The following is a 26,295-nucleotide window of genomic DNA, read 5'->3' on the forward strand; positions in this document are numbered from 1 at the left end:
TTTCTTTAGCAGTGTCCTGCACAGCTGGGGTAGCAAGGCACTCACTCACCACTCTTTTTTCCCTTTCAGGAGAAGTTGCTGTTGGCCAATTCAGCCTCTCTCTGTCACCTTGGGGGAGAGGCAGTGATGGCAAAATTCCTCTTACCCTCTCCAATGTGTGTGTGTGTGTGTATCCCTTCCCACCACCACCCAACAACATGGTGAAATCTCCCCCAGGAAAGCTGGACTTATATACCTTCTCTCTTATTGTGGGTGTCTTCCTAAGTCACTGCTCTCCAGGTTTTCTCTAACTATGGCTAAGAGGGGTTGGGGCAGGTTTGTCTGTTCCTGATGGTTCCATAGCACATAGATAGACAGTTCAAGATCTGTCTGCATATTATTGGAGGCACATACGGGCAAGAGTCTTCCCAGGTCCCTTGGTATATGATGCTGGATCCTACAACTCCTACAGAGGCCCTTCTATTAATGAATGAATGCCTAATTAGTTGTTAAAAATGGGAACAATAACAAGGGATATCTTACTCCATCATGATGCTGACATTGCTGAGAATCTAATATTGTTACTTTATCTTTTAGATTGGTTAACAATAAGACAAATGAAATTTTTATTTTACTCTCATTTATTCTTTCTGCAATGTCTTTCCTTTCTTTCTGTAGCCCCAATATTTGACCTTTATCATTCTGGCCCCCAAATTTGTTAGCATTTCTGAAAGGACAGATGTGAGGGTGATGAATTACCTCAGATTTTGTTTGTCTGAAAAAACCTATTTTCCTTCACCTTTGATGGGTAATTTTGTTGTATATAGAAGTTTTTTTGTTTGTTTTTTAATGTTTAAATTAGAAAAAATTCCATTCTCTCCTTGCACTGTATCTGATGAGAAACTCACTTTAGTTCTTGTCCCTCTTCCTCTATAGGTAAGTTGTTTCTCCCAGGTTTGGCTTCTTTAAAGGATTTTGTTTTTGCCTTTGTTTTTCTGCAGTTTGAATACAATATATCTAGGTATATCTAATATCTATAGATATTCTTGGTATTTATTCTATTTAATGTTCTCTGAACTTCCTGGATCTGTGATTTGATGTTTGTCATTAATTTTGGGAAATTCTCAGCCATTATTCTCCCCTTCCTAAATGTAACATTCCCAATCTATTTCCTTGAAGCCCTGTTACTTTGTTAACTTTGTTTTTTCCACTTAAGTGAGACAGGAAGCCTGGAGGGGCTAGAGCAGGAGGAATGCCCAGTTCTCCAACTGGGAAAAGGCTCTGGAAAAGTTTTTTCACCTGGAGAGTAAAACTATGTTATGCAGGAAAGTCTTCCCTTCCCGTTGTCAGAGCCACAAGAAGATCATTCTGGTGGTGCTCCTGGTAGTGCAACCCATGTGATTATGAGAGGTTCCCTAATACTGCATTCCCCAGTAGTTTCCTTACTCTCACACTAGCCCACATTCAGACTCCAGCAATTTGTGAAAATTACCATTAAGTGTTCCTGCCACTTTATGGCTCCAACATTTTCTGCTACAGGTAAGCTGATCTCAGATGTGGTTCTCTGGATGTACTTCTCTCTCAAAATTTTGAGGTGATGATTTTCCCTGCAACTTCAAATCTCGGATGGGTTCAAGAAATGTTATCAGTTATCATTTTGTCCAACATGTTCTTACTGTACCAAGAGGAGTGATGACTTTTAAGGTCTTTACCTATTGAAGCTGGACCATTGATATTTACTGTGAGCAAATGCTTCTGCTTCTTAGCATAGCTGAGGAAGGGGATGAGATTTCCTTTTTCTTGAGTGACTCATATAATTTTCACCTTTATCCTTTTCCTATTACTTTAAGATAATCACAAATTTTCCTTTAATTCATAGTACAATTCCTGTAATAGTTTTTAATTGCCCCAATTATACTTTCAAAATTGTTCTTAATTTTTTAATTTCCAAAAAGCATACTTCTTGATCTCATTTTTAAAATTTTAATCATTGTTTCCATCTACTGAGAACTTTAATACTTTCTTGAATTTCATTAAAAATAAAAATTAAGGGTATTCTACAAGTTCTCTTTTTTTAAAGCAACTATTTAATAAAAGAAGTAGTTCTAATTTTTTAGAGTTGTCCCTTAGTTGAAAATGCAACATTTTTTCTTGACTCCTTCTGACAAAGGGGTCTAAGTTGGTCTAATTACATTTTGAGAGATTTCTGTCAGAGATTATGTGATTTATTATTGGAATCTGTCAGGTAAACTTTGCCTTTGCTGGAATAGGGTTATGGAATAAAGAGGAAGCTATAATTAGCAATATCTAAGTCAAAAATTTTATCTTTGGGGAAAAGTATTTCTTTAATGTGTTTGTGATGGCAAACTTCTTTAAGTGCCAGGTTTGCTCTTGTGATGAGATAGCCATGTTAGCCCCCTCTCTTGTTCAGCAAGCAGCCCATCCATCTTTAGAATAAACTAGAAGTTATCCCCAGAATAGGAAATATGCTTTGTCAAAACTCTAGTTTCTCTGTGACTTCTTTAAGACCTTAGAAGTACATTTTCCCCAAACAACTACTCTATAAATTTAGCACTCTGAATTAGGATAGCAAAGACATTATGCTGGTAGATTAGTTTCCCCGTGGATGTTCAACACTCACCTATGATTAATCTGAGACTGGCTAACTCTCCAACTCTGCTTTTATTTGCTCTACATTCCTCATTTTCTGTAAGCATATAGATTTTCATTGTTATTTATTATTCATTATTATGTTTCCCTTTACATACTGTAGAAAAATAGGAAGTGGATAGAGCAGGTGATGGTTTTTAATCCTGTGGGCACAGATTCCCATCTTGATCTTTAAATCTTCTCTTTTTTCTCCCAGTCTCTAAGCTAAATCCCAGGCTTGGGGCTTTTCAAGTTACTTGACGAATATTACACTTTCAGTGTATTTCAAAATTTTAGGGATTAACAAAGCAGCCCCATCAATATTAGTTAGAGCAAAGCAGTGAATTTCAGTTTGTCTACATCTGCCTGCCTTCTTACTTGCAAATCAACCTGTATCTTACAAAAAGTTCTGTGTTTTGCCACCATTACATTACCACCACACTGAGACAGTCTGTGAAGAAGAACCTGAATATTTGATAATCATGACTAGAAATGCAGGTGTTGTGGAGTGTTCACCATGTGTCAAACTCCATGGTAGTTCTTTGCATGTAATCTCATCTTAAAATGAAATCTTTCATGACATATAGCTCTGAAATTTCAAATTTTGCTATTTCAAAACCTCTTAAGGGTAGAGAATTTATATATAAAATTACAAATTTTATATTTTTCCAGGCTGAGCCATTGTCAGCCTGGAAAACTTGTCAGAAAAAATTAGAAATAGCTTCACAGACCAAATTAAGAATGGAATTTGGCAATATATTTTGGTTGCCTGCCCAATACTTAATATTACTTGAAAGAATGTCTGCTTTTAATGAAAAATAGATTTGTGAAACAAAAGAAAATTTGAATTTTCCCCTTGATCAAAATTAAAGATATAGATAAAGGATAAGGCTGCAGTTTGCATATATATTTTTTTCTCTGAAGTCAACACATTCTGTATCTTGAAAAGGAGTCCCCATATTTTACTCCTTTCCAGCCTATCCAAGACTGGCCCTGAGTGAAACTGTGAAGGCACTGAAGATTATTTTCAACTACTCTACTAAGGACATATAATGCCTCTAGAGTCAGGGAGAGCACTAAATAAATCTTTCTGAGCTCCAGCTCCTCATCTGTAAAATGCAGATAATATTACTTAGGTCCTAGGATTTTTGAGAAGTTTACATGAGATAATAAATGCAAAATACCCAATATTGTGCTACTTACCGAGTGGTAGTTCAATAAATGACAGTTTTTATTGTGTTTAACATATTTATTAATAAATGCAAGTTCCCTTACCCCATTTCTTTCCGTTTAGTGTCCAAAAATGTAACTAGAAGAAAGAAGTGAAAGGAAAGGAAAAAGTTTAGGAATAAAGAGACTGGCTATTTAGCTTTAGACTGATGAAAAGGCAGAGGATCCTGGATCTGTGTCTCTGTTAAGCAATTTTCTGTTTCTACACAAAACAAAGCAAAAAACAGCAAACAAACCAACAAACAAAACTACACAGAAACAGCTTTGTAACATGGCAGAATATTTAATGATAGGGGCGCCTGGGTGGCTCAGTTGGTTAAGCCACTGCCTTCGGCTCAGGTCACGATCCTGGAGTCCCTGGATGGAGCCTCGCATCGGGCTCCCTGCTCGGCAGGGAGTCTGCTTCTCCCTCTGACCCTCCCCCCATCTCATGTGCTTTCAATCTCTTTCATTCTCTCTCTCTCAAATAAATAAATAAATAAAAATCTTTAAAAAAAAGAATATTTAATGATAATAACCAGTAACTTTGCATCATAGTCAACATGATAAAATAAATTTCCATGATTCAAAATGGAAAGGGCATCTCAATTTTAATTTTAGAAATTTTGATGACTAGATTTCTTTTTTTTGTTGTTGTCATGGTGGTGGTGGATCTTTATCTATGTGGGGGGCTGAATGCACGCATCAGTTACAGGATGGTCTTTTTAATAGAACTGAACCATTTCCTGAGCACATGCCAGCATGAGGTGCAGGCTAAAGAAAGAGACCAGCTTTTATAAAACTAGTAATTAAATTTGGTTCATTGCATTCCACCCATTTTCTCCATTTTTTGGATTAGAGCTGTAGTTTGGATTGAGTTCAGAGGGAGAGGTTTTTCAGAAGTTGCATTGTTTATATGATTTCAGGAATTTGTGTAAACCCATGTGCTGTTTGCTGCAGCCTCCTTTTATTCACACTCCTTTTAAACTAAAGTCCAAGTCCTTTTAATGTGGCCCATCAGGCCTCTTCTCTGTTTGTAGCGGCATCTCTCACCATCTTCCCCCTTGAGCCATGTGACTTGGCACTTCTCAACTTCTTTCAGTTCTTTGAACCTGTCATATCTTCTTCTCCATCTAGGCCTTCACATGCTCTTCCCTCTGCTGGGAAAACACTTCTACATCCTCTTTGCTTTGCCCACTCATCTTTCTGGTCTCAGCTTACTAGTTCTTTCCTCCAGGAAGCTTTCTCTAACCTCAATCAGGATCTGGTCCCCTTCTCTGTGTGTACACATTTACATTATAAAACATAACAGACTGGGCTACTATTGGTTGTATGTAGTGAGCAAAATGGAATCTCTCATGTCAAATAGGAGCCTGTGTCAAGCAATGACGCAAACAGTTAAAGGTACTGCAGCTAGGAGATATCCCCAGGGACCAATGTGACCTGACACCCCAGAACTGATGAGAAGCAGAACCAGAGGAGGTCTGCGGGGACCAAAAACCAGTTAAATCCCTTCAAGATGGGAAGGATTCTGGCAGCCAACCATCAGACTCTTCAGACCTGATCCCTCTGTCTGACCACTTAGAAAAGGCAACTGTGATTTAACTTTGCTTTATTTTTGAATAAAGCTGACATTGTGGAAAGACACAACTTGTGTGTGTGCGTGTGCTTTCATAGTGTGCTGATGGCATTGTAACATCCACTGTTCCTGTATCCCTATGTGAGTGGAAACCATGTTCATTTTTGTATCTTTGTTGCCAAAAAATAGCGCCTTATACGTAGGAGAAACTCAATAAAAGTTTTGTTAAATCAATGCACTTGATCCGTATCTTAATAAACAGGAAGAGTTTGTGAGGGTACTGCTGGCCCAATTATAGGTTTTATTTGCCCCTTAGCTATTCTTAGTCCTTTCTTCCCACACCTCTCGTACATCTTTTTCTGAAAGGTGGGTTTTAAGTGAAATGTTAAGGACCTTCACAGACAGGTCTGTTTATTGGTATTGTTAGCTTAAATTTATAATGTATATAATGAGAAGGCAAAATAGCTTCAGTGTTAAGTGCCAGATTTGGAGGTGGGTGAAACTGTATTTAAATCTACACTTACAGGTGGTGATTCTCAATAGATTATGCAAGAATTTGTTTCATCGTCTATAAAGTCAGAATGATAATGCATAACTCATGGGATTTCATGACAATTTCATGAAATGCCTTATGTGTAATTGATTTATTGAACATAATAGGCTCAGTAGTGCATGAACACAAAGCCACTTAACTCCTCTTTTTCTTTCCAGCGTTCCTTTAAAATTTTTCTGTTGAGTCCTTCATTTCCCCTGGGTGAACTCTCAAGCAGATAACCACAGGTTTTCTGAGCATTCTTAAGTGTTAATACATACTCTTAGTATTCACGTAAAGTCCAGTCCATTTTAATTTCAAAACTTGCCTTTCTCATTTAATTCTGAGCTTTTTCCTGTGCCCAGCTTGAGGTTGCCTCAGGGTAGAAAACCATGGTCAGGAGGAGGTTCTGGTGAACTTGCTCAATATTGTCCCATGTTTCTCTTTTCCGCCCCTTCCCCTCATTGACCACACTGCTTCTGCTCTTTCAGGGTGGAGCCTGGGCAAGGGAAGACAGTGAAAGGAGAGTTCTTTCTTGCTAGCATGGTTTATCTGGTATTGGTGCCTTGCTGATGTGGCAGAAGAAAATACTGGCCATTTCTTTTTTGGGCTCTTTTGTTTGTTTGTTTGTTTGTTTTTTAGAGGATCTCTGTTCTGGGGATCTTCCATCTGCTATTCCCTGAGTCTTCATGGCTGGCTCTTTAGGAGCTGTCTCAGCCCATTTCTGTCTACTCCAAACACCTTTTTCTGCAGGCACCTTATCCCTCTAAGTCTACATTTGGACAGGATTCCATTTAAGTTAACTCCTGTCTGGGTCCTCCCCTTAGTGCCTACATTTTTCCTTGTCCTTGAAACTCTAGAAATTCTCAGAATGCAAGATGTTCTTTTTTTTTAATGTAATGTTAATCACCATACATTACATCATTAGTTTTTGATGTAGTGTTCCATGATTCATTGTTTGTGTATAACTAACCCAGTGCTCCATGCAGAACATGCCCTCCTTAATACCCATCACCAGGCTAACCCATCCTCCCACTCCACTCCCCTCTAGAACCCTCAGTTTGTTTTTCAGAGTCCATCATCTCTCATGGTTCATCTCCCCCTCTGATTTCCCTCCTTAATTCTTCCCCTCCTGCTATCTTCTTCTTCTTCTTCTTTTTTTTTTTAGCATATAATGTATTATTTGTTTCAGAGGTACAGATCTGTGATTCAACAGTCTTGCACAATTCACAGCACTCACCATAGCACATACCCTCCCCAATGTCTATCACCCAGCCAAACCATCCCTCTCGCCCCCCACCACTCCAGCAACCCTCAGTTTCTTTCCTGAGATTAAGAATTCCTCATATCAGTGAGGTCATATGATACGTGTCTTTCTCTGATTGACTTATTTCGCTCAGCATAACACTCTCCAGTTACAACCACGTCGTTGGAAATGGCAAGATTTCATTCCTTTTGATGGCTGCATAATATTCCATTGTATATACATACCACGACTTCCTTATCTATTCATCTGTCGTTGGACATCTTGGCTCTTTCCACAGTTTGGCTATTGTGGACATTTCTGCTATAAACATCGGGGTACCCCTTCAGATCCCTACATTTGTATCTTTGGGGTAAATACCCAGTAGCACAGTTGCTGGATCATAGGATAGCTCTATTTTCAACCTTTTGAGGAATCGCCATTCTGTTTTCCAGAGTGGCTGCACCAGCTTGCATTCCCACTGACAGTGTAGGAGGGTTCCCCTCTCTCTGCATCCCTGCCAACATCTGTCATTTCCTGACTTGTTAATTTTAGCCATTCTGACTGGTGTGAGGTGGTATTATCATTGAGGGCTTGATTTGGATTTCCCTGATGCCGAGCGATGTTGAGCACTTTTTCATGTGTCTTTTGGCCATTTGGATGTCTTCTTTGGAAAAATGTCTGTTCATGTCTTCAGAATGCAAGATGTTCTTAACATGACCTCATCTTTTCTCTGTCATGCCGTGCTTTTCCAAACAAATTCTAGCCCTCAGATTTTTTCGGGGGGTGGTGGATGTAAGTTAGATACCAGACCAATTCTCCCCCAAACTTTAGAGGATACATGTCAAGATTTCTGAAACCTAGTTTATTTAAATGGGGTAAGGGGAGGGAAAATATGGCATCTTGAGATGCTCTTGCTAAAGAAACATGTACTTTCCAGCATCTTCCCTTCAGTCATCAAGCATCCCTGGTTTTTTATGCCCCCTAGGTGGCTCAAGGTTAGCTGAGCCTGTTTGCTGGACCACCTGTTAGATCTTCTGATATCTCTCTTTAGAATTTAAGTACTCATCACCATCTGGTTTCAGGCTTCTGGCTCTAGCCCAAATTAACATGTTGGGAAAATATCCCATTTGATACCCTGTTGCACATGTAAAGTTTAAATGTAATATAGTTAATTAATAAGTGGTTGTAGTAATTATCTTGTTATTAAAGCAAATCAGATGTGTCAGCATCAGTCATACTGAGTCATTCTCCCTTTTAAGGGTAGTGGGAAGATTTAAAAGCTGGACATTAAATAAAATGAAAGATGAAAGAGAACTATGTCTACTATGCCATAAACACCAACCTAGTATCTTCCCACACTTGTTAGAAAAGGAAGTAGCAGGAAAGGATTTCAAAGTATTTCCATGTCCTTCAATATGTTGGGATTTAATTCCACATGCTATTTCTTTGGTCTGGGATCCCTTCCACCTATTTTTTTTTGTCCATTTGCCTAGGAAATTGCTATTTATTTTTTAAGCTATAGCAAATGTTTTGCCATATTTTGGAGCTTTTCCCATTCTACCTCCAGAGTTGGTCTTGCTTCCTACTCATAGTGCTCCATGCAGACCTTTATTTTGACACTTGGCAGGATGTATTATACATTTTTGTCTTTGTGAGATTCTTAAGAATAAGAACCATACCTTATTGTTTCTCAGGTATCTAGTATAGTCAAGAGGACCCAAGTTGGCTTTCAATTAATATTTATAGAATAAAATGTATCCCAACTAGTTTGCTTATGTCAGGTCTCTAAAATCAGAGTGTTAAATACAAGTTGGAATATACAATAGAGTTTTGACTAATGTAATATTGGTGGAAATTTCATGGTTAGACTGAAATCTACTATGAGAGATATTTATTTGGTGTCTCTGATATAACCATACTTTCTACTTTTCTTGTGAAGAAGCATTTAAGCCCATCCCAACCTTAGAAACCACTTCAGGCATGCCAGCAGTGCTTTTTAATAAGCAGAACCAGGATATGAAGACCTTGTTTTACACAACAGATAGCTTAGAGGGAGATATTTTCTACTTTTTTTTAAGTGCTTCCTCTTTTTTTAAAAGATTTTATTTATTCATTTGAGAGAGAGAGAGATAGCGAGAAAGAGCACAAGTGGGAAGGAGAGGGAGAAGCAGGCTCTCCGTGAGCAGTGAGCCCACTGTGGGGCTTGATCCCAGGACCCTGAGATCATGACCTGAGCCAAAGGCAGACGCTTAACCTACTGAGCCACTCAGGTGCTCCTATTTTCTACTTTTGATACAGTATTTGTAACATAGTTTATTTATATTATGACCTTCATTGTTATTTAGATCAATGTAAATAATAAACTTAACATTCACAAAAAATGCTGTTTACAAAAACACTATTATATTCATTACCTATCTTAGTTCTTTCTACTGTATAAGGTAGTGAATTTATCATCCACATTATGGGAAAATTGAAGCCCAGAGAGTTTAATTACTTGCCCAACATCATGTAAGTAACAAGTAATTCTTAGGTTCATTATTCAAATCAAGTTTACTGACTCAAGGTCTCATGTTCTTTTCATTTTCTAAGTCTCAATTTGTATGTTATCCAATTAATAACAATAGAAAGATGTACATGTGATTTAACTGGGACAGACTTACTGCATAAATCTATTTATAGGTACCCTTACCAGGCAACCAAAAATCAATACAAGAATTGATGTTAAAATAATTTTTAGATGTCTAATCAAGTTTTCATATTTATATAGTGCTGAGTACTTTTTTACTGACTATATTTCCTATGCTGTACTTTTCATCTCTGTGACTTAGTTATCTTATAACTGGAAACACTTAGTATTTTTTAAAGTGCTTCAGTTTCTCAACTACTTCTCACAATAATCCAAGCTCTCAGGCTTAGTCTTCCTTCATTATTTAATTAACTCATAAATATTCTAAAAAGAGACATAAATTCAAGTATTTTGTGACATTTCATAATACAGAAAATTGATTACAAGGTTCTGAGATCTTGAAATCATAAATTACAATGCCATTTATAGCTTAGAAACAGAGACATTTTTGTGGTAAATCCATCCAATCATTCACTAATTAATTGTGCTTCTTCCATAGTTCAGGAACAGGCTCTAGACCTGCAGAAGACATGAAAATTGACAAAGCTTGTTTGCTTTCCAGTGTCTTATATTTGAGATTAAAATATATATGACATAAACATATATAATGCAAGTATTTAGTAGGAAAAGGTAAAAGACAAGAAGTATTGAAGTTTTGTGGAAAATTCATAATACCACCTCAGGGAATTAAGAAAGACTTTAGAGGAAAGAAGGCATTGGGATGGGACCCTGAATGATAGAGGCAGGTGAAAAGAAAGTGGAAGAATCTCCTACTCTCATTTAATAGTAACATCAAAAGCAAAATAGGAAAGCCCAGGCCGAATTCTGGAAATGATCGGTTGAATTATGGAATGTATTAAAAGGAGTAGAGGGAAATAGGTCTCACAAGGTATTTGAGGCCAGATAGTGAAAAGCCTTGAACATCAAGTAAGGAGGTAGATTTTATTCAGTGTACAGTGGGGAGCTACTGGAGAGTTTTGATTAGGAGAGCATCACAAGTTGGGAGCTGGAATTTGTAAATTTTTGATTTTTAAAATGTGGAAGAGGTATCAATCCAAGTGATCATAATTATAGTTCTGACAATGGCTCTTCTTATGTGTTTCAATGGTTTTCTATAATCTTTGGGAAAAAGTAAAGACTTCTTAGCATTCCTGGGATGATCCCATGTTCTTCGTCTTTGCTACCTTTTCACATGCCCTTCCCTTATTCCAAGATCCCCTGGCTCTCTCACTCAAGACACTTTCACATGCACTATTTTCTCTGCCAGGAAAATGCTTCCTCTGTTTCTTACTTGACCAATTTTAAGAATATGTGTAAACTTTATTACTTTAGGGAGATCTTTTTGTCCTCTGTTAAAATCCCTCTCATATATGTCCCTATAGCATCATGAACTTTTGCTCTGATGTTTACTGCATTTTATTATAATTAGTTGTTTCATTGTGTGTCTTTCCAGTTAGACTACAAGCTCTGTGGGAGCAGAAACTGTCTGTCTTTTTGAATCATGTACCCCTAGCATAGTGCTTGGTCCACAGAGGTTGCTTTAAAACTATTTGTGGAATAATGTGTGTATATATGTATACCACATATGAAAGGCTAAAGATGCTAACAACAACAACAACAACAACAAAACATTTTACAAGTTACCTGGTATGTTCTTCTTTATATAGATTGAAATTACCAAGATTTTTCGTTGAGCAGAGTCAGAGCATATATTCTTCTGTCCATGGTGCTAAATATTAATATTTTACTCCTGAGAACTCTTATTTCTCTGGGAATTACAGGACAGGAAATGTGCTTTTCTCTTCTGCATGAATTTGCGTATATGTGCCTCCTTTCATCATCACCATCATTACTACCATCACCATCACTATATCATCACCATCATCATCACCACCACCATCATCACTGCTTTCATTTTCTAAGTACCTGCAATATTCCAATCTCTTTGCTAAAAATTTTGTCTCTCTTATTTCACTTAATTTGAACAATATGAGATAGTCTCTGTTTTAGGTAATGTTATAGATGAAAAAATGACATATTACAGAGATTAAGTAGCTTGCTCAAAATCACAGCTAAGTGGCAAAGCTGGAATTGAAACAGAGGTCCCAGAGATCCCTGAAACTGCTCTTAAACACTGGGTAATATGGCTTCCATCAATGCAGTCATTTATCAGCTCAACACCACAACTCTGCTATTCCTGGTCATTCTAGCTAAGAGCAATATCTTCCTATTCTGAATGCCCACGACATTCTTTACTATGTCTATCAAATTTTACAGTTTATAAATCACTTTCACATACTTGATTTCATGTAATAGCCAATGTGTAAAATTAGTGTGGTTGATGGCCTAATTCACATCTTAATATATAAGAAAACAGTAGGTTAGAAGTTAGATGTCCAAGGTCATGCAGTAATTGATAGATAATCCAGATGCCCACATTTTTGGACAGATTTATTTTTTCCACTATGTATTCTACGTGTCTGTTTAAATTTGTTTGCATATAGTTTAATGGATACAAAAATTAGAGGGAGAAGCATGAACATTTTGCTTTTCACCCCACTAATACAACAAAACTGATTTATTTATCTTATATTTCCCTCAGTTTGTATATGAGGCAGCAGCTGCTAATTTCTGACCTAATACCAATTCTACCCTCACCTTTACTAATACAGTTCAGAGTTTTATTGGATGGGGGCAGCATGAAAGCTATAAAGTCCTATACCTAAGCCTCCCTTATAGACAGGGGTGGGCAGCACATGTGAGCTAGCAAATTGGGGGAAATATTGTTTTGTTTAATGTATCACATGGGCTGTGCCAAACAGTGATAATGGCTATTTTTTTTTATGACAAGCTGTATGTGAAATGATTGTTATCTGATTTTGAAATTGTTAAAATTAAGGCTCAGAGAGGTCAGAAAACTTGCTCTAAGGTCACATAGCTTGTAGGGAAACTAGGACTTAGATTATTAACCTTAAATCCATTCCAATTATATTTCCTCTCTTTTTCTGTCTCTCTGTCTATGTCTCCATCTCTTTTTGTCTCTCTGTTTCTGTCTCTCTCTTTACTCTCTTGGTACTTTTAAAGAAAGTTTTAAAATGACTTTGGTTTAGAATTTAATTTTCACAGGGTCTGTAGAATTATTTCTTCAGCACTATTTGTACTCAACTATATGTCTCTATGGACATATCTGTGTATACCAGTGGCTATTAGAAAATGATTTTGGGGGTGCCTGGGTGGCTCAGTCAGCTAAGCATCCAACTCTTGATTTTAGCTCAGGTCATGGTCTCAGAGTTGTGAGAATGGACCCCATGTCGGGCTCCATGCTCAGCATGGAGTCTGCTTGAGATTCTCTTTCACCCTCTGTCCTTCCCCCTGCTCTCCCTCTCTCAAAATGAATAAAAAATCTTTAAAAAAGAAAGAAAATAGTTTTGTAATATATTTTCTTCTACAGAAAGATAGAAAAATTTAGTGTTTCCTCTGGCATGGTTGATCAAAATTCATTTTTTGTAATTGGTAGTTTAGAAAAGTTCAAGTTAGCTATATAACTGATTATTGGCACAGCCACCTGTACAACTTCCTTCACATTTTCTTACTTAGAGGCAAACCCCGGCAGCACTTCAGCCTGCTTTTTTAAAAATTTATTTATTTTTATTTAAGTTCAATTAACATATAATGTATTGTTGGTTTCAGAGGTAGAGGTCAGTGATTCATCAGTTTTCTATACTACTCAATGTTCATTACATCATGTACCCTCCTTAATGCCCATTACCCAGTTACCCTATCCCCCCACCCTGCTCCCCTCCAGCAACCTAGCTTTTCTGTATCCCTGTGCATGATTCCTGCCACAGAAGCTGGGTTCACACTGTTCATGTCCCTTTCCCTTCCCTCTGCCTGTTTGAAGTCTGTTCTATTGTCAAGTTTCCTATCGATTCCTTCAACAATTCCTTTGAGGGGTAACATAGATGGACTGGTCACTTGGCTGATGTCTAACAGAGACAGCTTGTGGGTGGAAGTAGAGAGGATGTGGGATTGGCACTGGCCCCTGGGAACACTACCAGGGCACAGAGGGTGACCCCCAGCAGCCTTTGGTGCCAAGCTATGACTACTGCTTCCTCCCCATGTCCATGGAATAAAAGAAAGCAAGGCTTGGAAAGGGCTATGCAAGTGGGGCTTTTTTTTTTTTTTTTATCAACTTCAAGGGAAATCCATCTCTATAAGGAATCTAGAAGGGTGACATACTTCATTCTTGTTTAATGGCTCAATTTACCTTTCACAATCCATACAGAGGACATTTTGGACAGGGAATTGGTAGTGTTTCTCTATCCCATCATCTCCTTCCATCTCTTTCTCATTAACAGTTCACTCTTCTTTCCAGAGATGAAGCCTCTCGTGTATGGAATTGCCGTCGTCTTAAGCCACATGTTTCCTTTTATCATCATTCCCACCCGGGTCCAAATTGAGCCTCTTTTCTTCTTGACCTTAGGCCTTGGTGACCTCAGATCAATGAGGCTGGATAAGGATATAAAGAAAAATGATTCTCCTTGATCCGGGGCCAGAATCAAGCATCAGAACTCTTTAAAGTGTTTCTTTTCTCCTCTTTGACTTTTATAAAAACAATGTAAAATGGACAGAAGGTGAAGGTATAAGTCCATGGATAGCTAGGACTTAGACTCTAGGTTGGCCGGGAGAGTGAGGGAGAACTCGAGTTCATAAGGTGATAGGGGCAGAACCTGGCAGGGACAAGAAAGGACCATGGTCCTCAAATAGGAAAGGGATGAATAGACAGGGATTGGAATAGGGACTTGCAGAGAAGGCTAAAACCAAAGCCTAATTAAGTGAACTGGAGCATGCAGTCATTGTAAATGGCCAGGGAACTGAGGATACTCTGGGAACCAGGGAGAGGCTGAGCTTTATGGTGGAAGGTAGGCATCTTGAGCAGTGAGAAACTGGGTCAACAGCAAAGAGTGAAATCAAGCAAAAGTACTACCTTCATTGAAATAAACTGTGTCTCTCTAACTCCTAATTTGAAATGTTTGGGAGCTTACATTAGATGCTAGATGCAGTGGCAGGGACATTTATGAATATTTTACTTTGTTAGATTCTCAGAACAATTACAGGTGATGCTATTGCCCCCATCCTTTCAGATTAAAAAAAGCACAATTTGGGATTCTTGATTTCAGCCAGAAAGTGCTATGTTAAAGTAATATGAGAAAATATGATGAAGCAGCAATTTCCCTTTTACCCTGATCATTTTAGTTAGGAACACTGTCACTATCTTTCTGAGATTTCATAAGAAACCAGGATTCTTAGAAGAAAAAAAAAATCCAGTCCAGTCACTATCTGATACCTGGAAGTAGTTTTTCCTTAACACCATGCCAAAGAAGATTTTTGTTCAATGAGCTGTTGCTATGCTAGCCTTAGCCCCAGGATCAAACACTTTACACGTGTTGGCCCTGGGAGGGTACCCATACCCTCAAATGCTTGGTTTAGTAAAAGCTAGTGTTTGAACTCAATGATGGGGTCATCTGCTTGATCATAGTTAAGATTAACATAGGCTGGGGATGAGATCAAGAATTCACAGCTCTCCCTTACATTCTCTGTCTACCCTAAAAATTGAGTATTGAGAGATGAACCTAGGTTGTCCTTAGAATAAATCTATGCAGTGAGTAAAGTTTTTGGTTAGTCTATGGCCTGATCCCTTGTAAAATTATCAAAACTTGAATAACAGAATTGAAACATTTGGAAGACAAAGAAATTATGAAAATATTGAGGTTTCTCATCCATCTGGCTACTTCTTCATAATCATATTATCAGGGAATTGAAAGTCACAAATGTCAAAATTTTTTTTTCTGGGTAGATTTTTTTTTCTCTTGAGCAGAAAATCATTTTGTCAGGTTACCTAGCACTGTGTTGATGAATGCAAGTCGCTAGATTACAGTATACACCTCTATGCAACAAAGTGTATGGCAATATAAAGTTACTCATATAACAAAGGAAAAACTCAATGGAAAATTTGGAACACTAGTAGCTCTGTTCTCAAGCTCTATCAGAAGTTGTTTGCCTCCATCCAGTAATTTGGGGTGTTTAATAGTAAGCAACAAAGGAACTCAATCAGTACACTAACATGTCTTTATCCTTGGACTGTATTTTTCCCCTGCTTAGAAAAATAGCTCCCTCAAGATTAGGATAATGAACCAGAACCATGTGGTAATGTAAAAGGGTCATGGGGTAGGTTGGATCTTTAAAAAAATGTCTCTGAACTTCAAGACTTGGTTTTATAATTTCTAAACTTTGGAAGCAGTGTGTTCAACATATTATGCTATTCAGACCTCCCTGTGACAGATTTTTTTTTTTTTTAATCTGGGGAGCTAAATGACTACTTTATAGCCAGGGAACATTTTCCCATCACAGTAATAATTATAAAATTATAATGATGTCAGAAGACAGTTGGTGTATATCTGAGATGAGAGAAAGAAGGGATTAGTAGAATGTTACATACATAAATCATCTTAATCTCAAACTATTCTGGAAGCTTGTTATTGACCAGTGAAAGGAAAAGAAAAAAAAAAGATTAGGTAGAGAAAGGACAGGGACATTTATAAGGTTACAGGAATGGCCTCTAAAGGTTATCCATCTTTTTCCAATGTAGAGTCAACACAGAATCATGACAAATATGTACTTTTATCCTGGCTGGAGTAGATATCCAAGGTGGCAAAATCTAACCTGAGATATATGACAATAAGACATTTATGGTATTAGTAATACTTTTATTTGGGTAGATGACAGCATTGGTTTCCAGGTACTTAGAAGGTTTGGAGTAGCATCAGAGAGAAGCTAAAAGTTTAGGAAGCAGGGGCCAACTTTCTGGAAAGAGGTACTCATAGGACAGCTTAGTAGAGAGTCTAAGCAATATTCAACCCAGCTGGATATGAAGATAGATCTCCAGGCTCAGCAGGGTTCTTCAGTACGAGGTAGGAATTTTAAAGCCAAAATCTAGTTAGATGCATTGAACCAGCATAGCAAGGAAATGAAAAAGCTTCCACAAGCTACGGAAACTATCCAGTATACTAGGCACACAATGAATTCTTGAATTTCCCTTGCTGCTGAGGCTGACTTTCTAAAAGACTCCTGGATCTGAAAGGAGTCTTGTTTCTGAAAGATTTTAGGACTTAAAATTACTGTTTTTCAAGATTTATTTTAAAGGTCTTGTACCACTGTCTCCTATCCACCTTCTCTTCCCCCTCCTCCCAAAATAAATAAAATAAATAAAAGGGCTTCTTCCCTATATTTTTCTGTAGAAGTTTTATAGTATTTTTTGTTTTATTTTTTTGTTTTTTCATTTTATTATGTTATGTTAGTCACCATACATTCCATCATTAGTTTTTGATGTAGTGTTCCATGGTTCATTGTTTGTGTATAACACCCAGTGATCCATTCAATGCATACCCTTCTTAATATCCATGCCCCCATGCCCCCCCAAACCCTGTTTGTTTCTCAGAGTCCATAGTCTCTCATGGTTCATCACCCCCTCTGATTTCCCCCTCTTCATTTTTCCCTTCCTACTATCTTTTTTCTTTTAACATATAATGTATTATTTGTTTCAGAGGTACAGGTCTGTGATTCAACAGTCTTACACAATTCACAGCGCTCATCGTAGCACATACCCTCCCCAATGTCCATCACCCAGCCACCTATCCCTCCCACCCCCATGACTCCAGCAACCCTCAGTTTGTTTCTTGAGATTAAGAATTCCTCATATCAGTGAGGTCATATGATACATGTATTTATCTGATTGACTTATTATACCACATCTTCTTTATCCATTCATCTGTTGATGAACATCTTGGCTCTTTCCATAGTTTGGCTATTGAGGACATTGCTCTTATAAACATCAGAGTGCACATACCCCTTCGGATCCCTACATTTGTATCTTTGGGATAAATACCTAGTAGCGCAATTGCTGGGTCATATGGTAGCTCTATTTTCAACTTTTTGAGGAACCTCCATACTGTTTTCCAGAGTGGCTGCACCAGCTTGCATTCCCACCAACAGTGTAGGAGGGTTCCCCTTTCTCCACATCCCCGTCAACATCTGTCGTTTCCCAACTTATTAATTTTAGCCATTCTGATTGGTGTGAGGTGGTATCTCATGGAGGTTTTGATTTGGATTTCCCTGATGCCGAGTGATGTTGAGCACTTTTTCATGGGTCTGCCGGCCATTTGAATGTCTTCTTTGGAAAAATGTCTGTTCGTGATTTCTGCCCATTTATTGATTGGATCACTTGTTCTTCGGGTGTTGAGTTTAATAAGTTTTTTATAGATTTTCGATACCAGCCCTTTATCTGATATGTCATTTGCAAATATCTTCTCCCATTCTTTTGGTTGTCTTTTGGTTTTGTTGACTTTTTCTTTTGCTGTGCAAAAGCTTTTATCTTGATGAAGTCCCAAGAGTTCATTTTTGCCCTTGCTTCCCTTGCCTTTGGCCATGTTTCTAGGGGGAAGTTGCTGTGGCTGAGGTTGAAGAAGTTTCTGCCTGTGTTCTTCTCTAGGATTTTGATGGATTCCTGTCTCACATTTAGGTCTTTCAACAATTTTGTCTATTTTTGTGTGTGGTGTAAGGAAATGGTCCAGTTTCATTATTCTGCATGTGGCTGTCCAATTTTCCCAACACCACATATTGAAGAGAATGTCTTTTTTCATTGGACATTCTTTCCTTCTTTGTCAAAGATGAGTTGACCATAGACTTGAGGGTCCATTTCTGGACTTTCTATCCTGTTCCACTGTTCTATGTGTCTGTTTTTGTGCCAGTACCGTACTGTCTTGATGATGACAGCTTTGTAATAGAGCTTGAAGTCCAGAATTGTGATGCTGCCAGCTTTGCTTTTCTTTTTCAGCATTCCTCTAGCTATTCGGGGTCTTTTCTGTTTCCATACAAATTTTAGGATTATTTGTTCCATTTCTTTGAAAAAAGTGGTTGGTATTATGACAGGGATTGCTTTAAATGTGTAGATTGCTCTAGGTAGCGTGGAGCACTGGGTGTTATACGCAAATAATGAATCATGGAACACTGCATCAAAAAGTAATGATATAATGTATGATGATTAACATAACATAAAAAAAGAAGACAATATGGTACTGGCACAAAAACAAACACCTAGATCAATGGAACAGAATAGAGAGCCCAGAAATGGACCCTCAACTCTATGGTCAACTAATCTTCAACAAAGCAGGAATGAATGTTTAATGGAAAAAATCAGTCTCTTCAACAAACGGTGTTGGGAAAATTGGACAGCCACATGCAGAAGAATGAAACTAGACCATTTCCTTACACCACACACAAAAATAGACTCCAAATGGTTGAAAGACCTAGATGTGAGACAGGAATCCATCAAAATCCTAGAGAAGAACACAGGCAGAAACTTCTTCGACCTCAGCCACAGCAACTTCTTCCTAGAAACATCACCAAAGGCAAGGGAAGCAAGGGCAAAAATGAACTCTTGGGACTTCATCAAGATAAAAGCTTTTGCACAGCAAAAGAAACAGTCAACAAAACCAAAAGACAACCGACAGAATGGGAGAAGAAATTTGCAAATGACATATCAAATAAAGGGCTAGTATTCATAATCTATAAAGAACTTCTTAAACTCAACACCCAAAGAACAAATGATCCAATCAAGAAATGGGCAGAAGACATGAACAGACATTTTTCCAAAGAAGACAACCAAATGGCCAACAGACACATGAAAAAGTGCTCAACATCACTCGACATCAGCAAAATCCAAATCAAAACCTCAATGAGATTCCACCTCACACCAGTCAGAATGGCTAAAATTAACAAGGTAGGAAACGACAGATGTTGGCGGGATTGCAGAGAAAGGGAACCGTCCTACACTATTGGTGGGAATGCAAGCTGGTGCAGCCACTCTGGAAAACAGTATGGAGGTTCCTCAAAAAGTTGAAAATAGAGCTACCATATGACCCAGCAATTGTGCTACTGGGTATTTACCCCAAAGATACAAATGTAGGGATCCGAAGGGGTACATGCACCCCGATGTTTATAAGAGCAATATCCACAATAGCCAAACTGTGGAAAGAGCCAAGATGTCCATTGACAGATGAATGGATAAAGAAGATATGATTGATATATATATATATATGTATATATATATATATATATATATATATATATATATATAATGGAATATTATGCAGCCATTAAAAAGAATGAAATCTTGCCATTTGCAATGACGTGGTTGGAACTGGAAGGTATTATGCTGAGCGAAATAAGTCAATCAGGGAAAGACATGTATCATATGACGTCACTGATGTGAGGAATTCTTAATGTCAGGAAACAAACTGAGGGTTGCTGGAATGGTGGGGGGTGAAAGGGATGGGGTGGCTGGGTGATAGACATTGGGGAAGGTATGTGCTATGGTGAGTGCTGTGAATTGTGTAAGACTGTTGAATCACAGACCTGTACCTCTGAAACAAATAATACATTATATGTTAAAAGAAGAAGAAGAAGAAGGAGCAGGAGGAGGAGGAGGAGGAGGAGGAGGAGGAGGAGGAGGAGGAGGAGGAGAAGAAGAAGAAGAAGAAGAAGAAGAAGAAGAAGAAGAAGAAGAAGAAGAAGAAGAAGAAGAAGAAGAAGAAGAAGAAGAAGAAGAAGAAGAAGAAGAAGAAGAAGAAGAAGAAGAAGAAGAAGAAGAAGAAGAAGAAGAAGAAGAAGAAGAAGAAGAAGGAGAAGAAGAAGAAGAAGAAGAAGAGAGCAGGAGGGGAAGAATGAAGAGGGGGAAATTGGAGGGGCAGAAGACCCATGAGAGACTATGGACCCTGTGAAACTAACTGAGGGTTCTAGAGGGGAGTGGAGTGGGGGGATGGGTCATCCTGGTGATGAGTATTAAAGAGGGCACGTTCTGTATGGAGCACTGGGTGTTATACGCAAACAATGAATCATGGAACACTACATTAAAAACTAATGATGTAATGTATGGTGATTAACATAATATAATAATAATAATAATAATAATACTAAAAGAATCTGACACACTGATTCTTTTGATTGGGGCATTTAGTCCATTTACATTCAGGGTAACTATGGAAAGATGTAGTGCCATTGTATTTCTTGTAAGGTGACTGTTAGTGTATATTGTCTGTATTCCTTTTTGATCTATGTTACTTTTAGACTCTGTCTTTGCTTAGAGGACCCTTTTCATTATTTCTTGTGGGGTTGGTTTGGTGTTTGCAAATTCTTTTTGTTTTTGTTTGTCCTGGAAGCTTTTTATCTCCCCTTCTATTTTCAATGACAGCCTAGCAGGATATAGTATTTTTGGCTGCATATTTTTCTCATTTAGTGCTCTGAATATATCATGCCAGTCCTTTTTGGCCTTCCAGGTCTCTGTGGATAGGTCTGCTGCCAATCTAATGTTTCTACCATTGTTGGTTACAGACCTCTTGTTCCGAGCTGCTTTCAGGATTTTCTCTTTGTCTCTGAGATTTGTGAGCTTTACTATTAGATGTAGGGGTATTGACCTGTTTTTATTGATTTTGAGGGTGGTTCTCTGTGCCTCCTGGATTTTGATGCTTGTTTCCTTCCCCACATTAGGGAAGTTCTCTGCTTTAATTTGCTCAAATATGCCTTCTGCCCCTCTCTTCTTCTTCTGGGATCCCAATTATTCTAATATTGTTTCATCTTATGGTATCACTTATCTCTCAAATTCCGCCCCCGTGATCCAGTAGTTGTTTATCTCTCTTTTTCTCAGCTTCTTTATTCTCCATCATTTGGTCTTCTGTATCAATAATTCTCTCTTCTGCCTCATTTATCCTAGCAGTTAGAGACTCCATTTTTGATTGCACCTCATTAATAGCCTTTTTGATTTCGACTTAGTTAGATTTTAGTTCTTTTATTTCTCCAGAAAGGGATTCTCTAGTATCTTCCATGCTTTTTTCAAGCCCAGCTAGTATCTTTATAATTGTCATTCTGTACTCTAGTTCTGACACGTTACTAATCCCCATATTGATTAGGTCCCTGGCAGTTGGTACTGCCTCTTGTTCTTTGTTTTGAGGTGAGTTTTTCCATCTTGTCATTTTGTCCAGAGGAGAATAGATGAATGAGAGAACAAAATGGTAACAGGGTAACAATGACACCAGAAAAATATACACTAAACAAATTAGAGGAGACCCAAAACCAGGGGGAAAAGAAAGGGAAAGAAAGAAAAAAAAAGAATATGATCAGGCTGGTGAATAAATCAGTGCCATACACTAGATTTGGGGCTTATTTTGGTCTGTTAGAAGAAAGTGCCACCCAAAATTTTTAAGAAATAAAAACTTATATATGTACAAAATATGGGTAAATAAATGAAGGGATGGAATATGAGTGTAAAGATGAAAATTATAAAATATTTTATTAAAAGGAATTGATAAGACAAGAAGTTGGTTGAAAAGAGAAAGAAGAGAAATTAAAAAAAAAAAGGGAGAGAATGTGATCAGGTAGGATACTAAAACAAAGCCATACACTAGAGATTTAGGTTATATTTTGGTCTGTTAGAAGAAACTGTATCCCAAAATTTTAAAGAGAGAACAGATTATATATATGTGTATATATATTTACACAAGAAATAAGGTTAACTACAATGAAAGGATAGAATATGACCCTTCCAGAAAGAGGTCGCTTTTCTGTTCAGAGAGTTGCTGCTATTCTTTTCTTCAATCTCCTGTTGTGTTTCTAGGTGATCAGAATGGTTTGATACCTATCTAGCTGAATTCCTGGGACCAGAAGAAATTTAGGTCTCCTACTCCTTCACCATCTTGCTACTCCTCCAGTTTTATAGTTTTAAATTGTATGTTTAAGCTTAATCCATTTTGAGTTACTTTTTGTGTATGGAGTAAAATAAGACTTCATTTTCTTTCTACTGTGTGTCATTATCCAATTATCCCAACATCATTTGTTAAAGAGATTATCCTTTCACCATTGAGTAGTCTTGGCTCTTTTATCAAATATTAATTGACTGTATATATGTGAGGGTTCTACTTTGGGATCTTGAGTCTGTTAAATTGATTTGTCTTTTTTCTGTCAGTACCACACTATTTTGATTACTGTAGCTTTGTAGTATAGTTTGAAATCAGGAAGTATAACACCTCCAGCTTTGTACTTCTTTCTTAGGATTGCTTTGTTTATTTAGGCTCTTTTATGGTTCCATTGAAACTCTAGGATTGTTTTTCTATTGTTTTTAAAAAGTACCATTGGAATTTTGATAGGGATTTCTTTGAATCTATAGATGGCTTTGTGTGGTATGGACATGTCAAAAATATTAATTCTTCTGATCCATGAATAAGGGATACTTTTCCATTCATTTGTGTCTTCTTTAATTTTTTTCATCAAAGTCTTACAGTTTTTGGTATACAGATCTTTCACCTCCTTGGTTATATTTATTCCTAATTATTTTATTGTTTTTGAAGTTATTGTGAATAGAGTTGTTTTCTTTATTTTTTAGATACTTTATTGTTAGTGTGTAGAAATGTAACTGATTTCTATATGTCAGTCTTGCATACTGCTAGTTTATTAAATTTATTGTAGTTCTAACAGTTTTTTAGTTTTTTATGGAAACTTTAGGATTTTTCTATAAATAAGATTATCTACAAAGATGATTTTACTTCTTTCTTTATGATTTTGATGCCTTTTTATCTATTTTTCTTGACTAATTCCTTAGGTTAGTATTTCCAATACTATGTTGAACAGGCGTGATGATAGTGAACATCCTTGCCTTGTTCCTGATCTTAGAGAAAAAGCTTTCAACCTTTAATCATTGAGTATAATGTTAGCTATGGTCTTGTCATATACAGACTTTATTATATTGAGGTAGATCCTTCTATACTCAATTTGTTGAGAGGTTCTGTCATGAAAAAATGTTGGACAAACTATTGTGAATCATATGATTTTCATCTTTCAATTAATATGATGTATCACATTGATTTGTGTATGGTGAATTATCCTTGCATTCCAGGGATAAATCCAACCTGATCATGGTGTATGATCTCTTCAGTGTGCTATTAAATTCACTTTGCTAGTATTTTGTTAAAAATTTTTGCATTTATATTTATCAGGGTTATTGGCTTTTAGTTTTCCTTTTTTGTAGTGCCCTTATCTGGATTTGGTATCAAGGTAATGTTGGTCTCATAAGTAAGTTTGGGAGTATCCCTCCTTTTCAATTTTTGGAAGAGGTTGAGAAGGTTTATAGTTCTTTAAATATTTGGTACAATTCAAGGAAATTATCTGTTTCTGGGCTTTTCTTTGTTGCGAGATTTTTGATCACTGATTCAATCTCCTTTCTCATGATGCTTCTGTTTAGGTATTATCTTTCTTTCTGACTCAGTGTTGGTAGGTTATATGTTCTAGGAGTTTATCCATTCCTTCCTGGTTATCCAATTTGTTGGCATAAAATTGGTCTTCGTAGTCTCCTATGAGTCTTTGTTTTTCTGAGGTATTAGTCATAATGTCTTCTCTTTCATTTCTGATTTTGAGTCCTGTCTCTCTCTCTCTCAATTTCGTTAGTCTAGCTAAACATTGGCCTAGTTTGTTATTTCCCCCCACCAAAAACCCCCACAAAACACAAGCTCTTAGTTTTGTTGATGTTGCCTATTGTTTTTCTTATCTCTATTTCATTTATTTCTGCTCTGCTCTTTATTATTTCCTTTCTTCTGCTAACTTAGGGCAGTTTTTTTTTTCCCTTCCACTTCCTTGAGATATAAAGATAGGGTTTTTTGTTTGTTTGTTTATTTTTTAATTTTTTTATTTTCTTTCCCCCTTTTTTCTTTAAGTTTTTTATTGTTATGTTAATCACCATACATTACATCATTAGTTTGTGATGTAGTGTTCCATGATTCATTGTTTGTGCATAACACCCAGTGCTTTAGGCAGAACATGCCCTCTTTAATACCCATCACCAGGCTAACCCATCCCCCCACCCCCCTCCCCTCTAGAACCCTCAGTTTGTTTTTCAGAGTCCATTGTCTCTAATGGTTCGTCTCCCCCTCCGATTTACCCCCCTTCATTCTTCCCCTCCTGCTATCTTCTTCTTTTTTATTTTCTTCCATAAATTGCATTATTTGTTTCAGAGGTACAGATCTGTGATTCAACAGTCTTGCACAATTCACAGAGCTCACCATAGCACATACACTCCCCCATGTCTATCACCCAGCCACCCCATATCTCCCACCCCCCACCACTCCAGACACCCTCAGTTTGTTTCCTGAGATTAAGAATTCCTCATGTCAGTGAGGTCATATGATACATGTCTTTCTATGATTGACTTTTTTCACTCAGCATAACACCCTCCAGTTCCATCCATGTTGTTGCAAATGTCAAGATCTCATTCCTTTTGATGGCTGCATGATATTCCATTGTGTATATATACCACTTCTTCTTTATCCATTCATCTGTCAATGAACATCTTGGCTCTTCCTACAGTTTGGCTATTGTGGACATTCCTGCTATAAACATTGGGGTGCACATACCCCTTCGGATCCCTACATTTGTATCTTTGTGGTAAATACCTAGTAGCACAATTGCTGGATCGTATGGTAGCTCTATTTTCAACTTTTTGAGGAACCTCCACACTGTTTTCCAGAGTGGTTGCACCAGCTTGCATTCGCAACAACAGTGTAGGAGGTTTTCCCTTTCTCCGCATCCCCGCCAAAATCTGTTGTTTCCTGACTTGTTAATTTTAGCCATTCTGACTGGTGTGAGGTGGTATCTCATTGAGGTTTTGATTTGGATTTTGCTGATGCCGAGCGATGTTGAGCACTTTTTCATGTGTCTGCTGGCCATTTGGAAGTCTTCTTTGGAAAAATGTCTGCTCATGTCTTCTGCCCATTTCTTGATTGGATTATTTGTTCTTTGGGTGTTGAGTTTGATAAGTTCTTTATAGATTTTGGATACTAGCCCTTTATCTGATATGCCATTTGCAAATATCTTCTCCCATGCTTTTGGTTGTCTTTTGGTTTTGTTGACTGTTTCCTTTGCTGTGCAAAAGCTTTTTATCTTGATGAAGTCCCAATAGATCATTTTTGCCCTTGCTTCCCTTGCCTTTGGCGATGTTTCTAGGAAAAAGTTCCTGCGGCTGAGGTCGAAGAGGTTGCTGCCTGTGTTCTCCTTTAGGATTTGGATGGACTCCTGTCTCACGTTTAGGTCTTTCAACCATTTGGAGTCTATTTTTGTGTGTGGTGTAAGGAAATGGTCCAGTTTCATTCTTCTGCATGTGGCTGTCCAATTTTCCCAACACCATTTGTTGAAGAGACTGTCTTTTTGCCATTGGACATTCTTTCCTGCTTTGTCAAAGATGAGTTGGCCATAGAGTTCAGGGTCCATTTCTGGGCTCTCGATTCTGTTCCATTGAACTATGTGTCTGTTTTTGTGCCAGTACCATACTGTCTTGATGATGACAGCTTTGTAAAAGAGCTGGAAGTCTGGAATTG

This window comes from Eumetopias jubatus, unplaced genomic scaffold, assembly GCF_037043125.1.
Source record: "Eumetopias jubatus isolate StellerSeaLion01/CBP00866 unplaced genomic scaffold, mEumJub1_p1.0 scaffold_2, whole genome shotgun sequence".
NCBI lineage: Eukaryota > Metazoa > Chordata > Mammalia > Carnivora > Otariidae > Eumetopias > Eumetopias jubatus.